The following is a 6,000-nucleotide window of genomic DNA, read 5'->3' as shown; positions in this document are numbered from 1 at the left end:
GGACAGTGGAAACGGGTAGACAGCACCACCTGGAGTTCATTTCCCGGCTTCTGGATGAAACGGGTTTCTTCTTTCTTTGCTATTCCCGGGCCATTTCTGGGCAACGCTGCTGTTTTCACTTAAGCTCAAGTTAATTTTTCGGAGAGCTTCCGAGGCGCGTGGGAAGGTCCTGGGCTCGGGGACAGTTCTTCCTGCAATCTAGCAGGAGGTCGGCACCAGCCGGCGTCTCCAATGGCAAGTGTGTGCAGTTAGAGGCGAGCGGGGGCTTTCAGCAAAGGCTGTCGGGTGTTTGCAGACCGGGGCGAGCCCCTGTGAAAGCAGATAAAAGAAAACATTTATTAACGTGTCATTACTAGGGGTGCACTAGCTCCCGCCCCAAGAACGCGGGGCTCCGTCCAGCTCTGAGGGAGGAGAAAAAGAAAGGCGAAAAGAGGCACGGATGCTCTCCGTTCCCGGCCAAGTGGACCTGGTCGATGGCCCTCCGGACTTTATTACGATATCTGATTTATTAGCAATGCCCCCTGTCTCTGTGACACACATACACACGCGCGCGCGGCGCTGGCTCGCGTCCCTCCCCCGTTTCCAGCTCCTGGGCGAATCCCACATCTGTTTCAACTCTCCGCCGAGGGCAAGCGGGAGCGAGTGTGTGTCGGGTGAGTGTGCGTCTGTCCCGGCGAGGGTGCGCGCTCGGCGCCGGGAGCGCGGCCAGCCAGCCGGGTCCGGAGGCATCGGAGGCCGGGTGCCGCTGGGACCCTGCTCTCCGCACGCTGCCCCGTCCGGGGCCGGACTTCGGGCAAGGGCCACGCGCCGGGGCCAGCAGAGCCGGGTGGCCGGCCGGGCCGTGCGTCCCCGGAGCCGGAGGTAAAGCGCTCGCGTGCGGGGGGCGCGGAGGCCGCCGCCGGGTCCCCGGGCCCCCGCCGCGCGCCGCCCAGGCCTGGCGCTCCCCGCCCCGGCGCGCGCCCGCCTCCCCGCGCCGAGGCCGGCGGCCGGCGGGCAGGCAAACAGGCAGGCGGGGCCGGGCGCGCCGTGCCAAGGGCTGGCTCGGGCCGCGCGGCTGGCCGAGCCGGGGCGATTCAGGAGCGGCGGGCGGGGCGCGAAGCCGGACTTTGGCGAGGGCGGCGCGCCGGGCGGGGGCCGAGTTGGCGGCGGCGGGCCGGGGGCGGGGAGAGGTGGAGGAGGAGGAGCAGCGGCGGCCGCACTCGCCCGGGGATGCAGCAGCGGCGGCGGCGGCGGCGGCGGCAGCAGCAGCGGCGCGGAGTCCCCTGCGCCCCGCGGCCCGGCTGGGCTGCGGCAGAGGCGGCAGCGCCCCGCTCCGGGTGAGGCCGCCGGGGCAGTGCGTTTGGTGAGTGGGGCGCAGGGCGGGGGCGGGCCGGGGCTCCGGGCTGCGCGGGACTCCCTGCAGCCTGAGCCTCGCCGCGGGCGAGCATGGCCGCGAGCGCCGCCCAGGTGAGCCGGAGTCGGTCCTGACCGCCCGGCTCCGGCCCGGGCTCGAGCTCCGGCCCCAGTGCCGTGCACGGAGGTGGAACCGGGAGGGCAGGGGGAGGCTCCGGCGCCAGCGGCCGCAGGGGGGTGACCCGTTTGACCCGGCTGGCGGGCTGGGCGAGCAGCTTCCCGCCGCGCCCCTGACCCGCGGGCGCGCCACTCCGAGCCCTGGTGGCCCCGGGGGAAGAGCGCCTGGCCCGCCAGCCGCACAGGGATGGCCCCGTTGACCCCTTGGGGTTTAAATCCTGAGGAGCTGCGGGAAGCCAGTCCACGTGGGGCTTGTCCGGGCAGGACACGGGAAAGCGGTGGACCGATCTTCCTAGTGACTGGGAACTCGCAAATAGAAAAAGGACAAATGAGATCGGAAAGGCAAACTTCCTCCCAGGCTAGCACAGAACCCGCTTCGTCGTCCTGTGGAGACGCTCCTCTTCCCGGACTTCCCGGGTTTCACAAATTCTGGCGGTGACGCTACAGCGATCTCTAGGAGTGCACTTAAACATTCTTTGTAGTAGTTCATTCATTCGTTCTACAAGCGCTTCTGGAACAGCCGTCGTGCCAGGCACCATGGTGCATGCCAGGCACCATGGTGCATGCCAGGGAGGTGGAGGGCAGTTTCTGCCCCAGAACCGCGGGATCATGGGAGGGAAGATCATTGCTGGGAGAAATGCGGTCCCACAATGGGAAAATGTAGGGAGGTACCCGAAGTCCTGGCCAGCCGCTCCAAACCCCAGGATTTCGTCCTGCACACAGTAGGCCCTGCACACAGTAGGAAGAGCACACAGACCTTCACTGTGACCCCACCCCCCACCGCCCCCGCCGCTTGAAAGTTCTGATTCGCCCCGCCCCCGTTCTGGCCAGGCTTTCCTGCAGCTTGTTTTAATCACTTTTTGAGTTAAAAGTCAATATTTAATTAACCAAGTAATTACGTTCAGCCTACGTTTGAATCTGGGCGTTTGCTCATCTGTGCATGTTGGGACGGCCCTCTGCCCCTCCATCTGTCCCCTGCCTCTTTCCCACAGGGCTCTCCCTCCCTCCCCCAGGCTGCTCTGGAGCCTGGTCTCAGGGGCAATAGGGAGCAGGTGAGATGGCCTCTCCCTGGAGGACACCCCTGGATTTGTTCTCTCTCCAGCGTTGGAATTGTTCACCTCCTAGGTACTGGAGAAGGAGATTCCTCACTGCAGCTCCACCTTCCGGGACACAAGGGTGGGGTTGATTAAGTCAGAGCCATTCTTTAAAGATAGACAGGCGGGGGGAGGGGGGGACACTGAAGACCACGCCCATAAGACATGCTCTCCCCCACCATGCTGGTCCCTCCTAGAGGAGGAAAACTCAAGATTTCCGGCTGGAAGCAGCTTGGTGGCCGTAGTGTAGGCCTGGCGGATGGCAAGTTGGGTGTTTGCACCTGAGGGCTCTCCCTCGGCCAAGTTCAAGCATGGTCTCACTGCTGTGACCAAGGGTCATTGTGGCTTGGGGTTTTGTGTGTATTTCTTGGGTTTTTTATTTGAATTTATGGCTTTTTCTAAAACCCTAATAATATGTTTTCAAATGTGAGCATTAAATGACGATGGTAAAAAGCCTGGGCTTGGGGGGAAGCTGTGGGCGGGGTGGGGGGGGTGTATTCAGATGTACAGGTACCCAAGTGACCTCACCCAGCTCGGATCAGCTGTATCCCAAGGATGGGGATTAAAAGTCAGTGTGCAGTTTCACACTCTGATGTTCAAAGTCCACCTTTTGATTTGAGGATCATGTTTCTGGCTCCCTTTTCCTGGCTTTGGCAGCTTACCTGCTAGGACCTGCCTCAACGGGCAGCTTCTGATCTCCTGGGTCAGCTAGGAGAATGTCACCTAGCTCCTCAAGTGCTACCCATTATCGTCCTTAGACCACCAAAACCGGAGGCCCTGTCCTGCCGACAGATAGCTGCTTTTCTAACCATCTTGTGGTTAAAAGAAGTTGAGCCTAGACTGACAGGTAACAGTCAGGCAGTGCACAAGCCCTAGTCACAACAACTCATTTAAAGCACAGGAAAACCCTGAGAGGCAGGTCCTGTGATTGTCACCATGTTAAAAAAAGAAGAAACTGAAGCTCAGAAAAGACCTCGACTGTGACAGTGGTCAGTGGACAGCCTTCAGGCTCCAGGGTCCATCCGAACCACTGGGACCTCCTTTTCCATGGCCCTGGCTTTGCTTCTACATGTAGAAAAAAAACATGCTCAGTAGACAATAAAACTTTATTGTTTCTTCCCACTTCCAGAATCCTCCACTGTTCAGGCAAGCACTCTTGGATTTGCATTTGGGGCTTTTCTTTTGCCCTAAGGAAAAGTTGCAGTTGCTTGGTGTCTTTTCCTTCTGTGTGTGTGTGTGTCACGCATCGTCCCTGGGTCAGATGTAAAGTGAAATATCAAATGTGGCTGAGGAAAAGCTATGAACTTAGATGAGGATTTTAGCCTTTGAGAGCACATGGCAAGAGGAGGGACATTCTTTGAGAGGTGAGACCCTCTTGTGGTGGGCAATAGAGTGACCCCAGAGGGGGACCAGGGTCCAGGGGCTCCATGGTCAGGCCTGGGCCCCGAGTGAGCAGTGGATGGAAGGTGATGCTCTCCTTGGTGTCCTTGGAGGCTGAGCTGGAGCTGGAGCTCCAAGGCCACCTGGTGGGGACTTTGCAAATCCCTGGATCCAGCCAGCTTCAAGGCACTATCTAATTGGGAGATCATTAAGATCATTATAATTAATTGGCATTCTGATAAATGGCGTGATTGCCTAATTGGGGTGGTTGCTAGGGAACGAGGCCATGCTTGGATCCTAGAGGGGAAGAGGCACCGGGCTGGCCATGGTTGGGCTCAGGGTTACAGACCCAGCAATTGATGGGGCGGGAAGCCAGGAGAGTCTCACGACATCTGGTGGCATTTACCGAGTGGCTGCTGAGTTCGGGTTGCAATGGAACCTCGCTAGGGGTGTTTTCCTAGAAGGACATGGAGTCATCAGGACCCTTTCTCTTGCAAGCCACAGAAAGCAAAAACTCAATCAGCTGAAGGTGAAGGAAGGAGCCCTATCAGCTTTCATGACCCTACATCCTAAGGGAGGCCTGGCATCAGGCACAGCTGGACCCTACTTAGAGTTTTGCCGTGGACTTCTGTTCCTCCAGCTGTGCTGTACGTCCGTGGCACTGGTCTCCTTCCCTAGCTCTGAAGCTGTGGGCTTGGTGGTTAGGACAGCCAGCCTGCCTGGCCGCCTGCCTAGTTGTGACATGGGGGCGTGTGACTCAACCTCTCTGTCTCAGCGTTCTCATCCTACACCTGTCTCCTGGTTTGTGGAAAAGGATAGAATGAGATCATCGGTGTCAAGTGCTTAGCACAGCGTCTGGCACAGGTAAATACTGGCTGCTATTGTCCTAATGGAGGTAGCCAGACTTCTAAGAACCTGCCCTGGTTGGTGTCCCCTGTAGTTGGAGCCCCAAAAGAAGGACAAGGCCCTTTCCCAGTGAGCAGGTCTCTCTCTCTCTCTCTCTCTCTCCTGGGACCCTTGTCCTGTGCTCTGCACTCCAGGCACTGACCAAGAGAATGAGTTATAGGTAATCAGCTCAGGCTAGGTAGGACATAACCACTGGGACCTCTAAGCCTAAGAGAACACAGCTTGGGGTCCTCGGCAGAGGGAAGCCTGTTCTGTGGGGAAGCGAGCAGCCCTCACAGGACCTGTCTCCATCTTGGCTGAGGTGAGGACCACAAGAACGTCCCCACTCTCACCACTCAGGTCAGTGGGCACCAGAGGCCTCCTTGAGCTGCCACAGAGTGTGGTGTGCAACCTTGGTCCTGTGTTTTCTTGGGGCCAGGTTTCCCCAGCCTCCTCCCACACATACACCCCATGAAAATCATCCTGAAGTATTTGTTTAAAAAAATGCAATCCTGTGGCAGGCATGGTGGCTCAAAGCTGTAATCCCAGCTACTCAGGAGGTAGAAACCAGGAAGGTCAAGGTTCAAGGCTAGCCCGGGCAAAACTTAGTGAGATCCCATTCCATAAGCTGAACGTGCCTGTCATCCCAGCTATATGGGATGGGTAGGAGGATCGCAGTCTGAGGCCAGTCCCAGGCCAAAAATGTGAGACCCTGTCCAAAAAATAAACTAAAGCAAAAAGGGCTGGAGACATGGCTCTAAAATTTTTTTGTCTAATTTTTAAAAAATAAAGCAAAAAGCAAATCCTGCCCCTTGATCAGACCATGCTGAATGAAAGCTCACAGAGAGAGCAGGGAGTCCTTGTGTATTCTCATCAGCAAGAGGTCTGGGAGGAGGGCCCTGGGGTGGGGATCTTGTCTTTATGCTGCTCAAAGTGAGGCCACAGGTGGAGAGGCCTTGTAGAGGCACCCCTTGCCTCAAACGTCACGATGGCTACAGCACTGCCCAGGTTAGGTTAACAGCACATGGTGCTTCATCAGTGCACACGTGTGCAGTGAGTGCCTGCTGCCGACCAGGCCTTGAGTTAGCCTGGGACCAGGGCTGGAGAAGCCAGCAAGGCCATGGGCACAGCC

General features: G+C 58.3%; 1 protein-coding gene across 3 annotated transcripts in view; it reads left to right on the top strand.

Moving 5' to 3' along the window:
• Positions 1–349: 349 nt before the first annotated feature.
• Positions 350–6,000, top strand: part of Sulf2 (sulfatase 2) — a 96,187-nt gene continuing 90,536 nt past the window's right edge. The window contains exon 1 of one of the 3 annotated variants that reach the window (XM_074074949.1): positions 350–653. The gene's annotated coding sequence lies outside the window, so the exon portion shown is untranslated. Of the gene's footprint in view, positions 654–715; positions 862–1,224; positions 1,343–6,000 lie in introns of those variants that run through there. The other 2 variants (XM_074074950.1, XM_074074948.1) reach the window with 2 other exon arrangements.

The sequence above is a fragment of the Castor canadensis genome, chromosome 5 (genome assembly GCF_047511655.1).
Source record: "Castor canadensis chromosome 5, mCasCan1.hap1v2, whole genome shotgun sequence".
Taxonomy (NCBI): Eukaryota; Metazoa; Chordata; class Mammalia; order Rodentia; family Castoridae; genus Castor; species Castor canadensis.
This window is presented reverse-complemented; position numbering and strand designations above follow the sequence as displayed.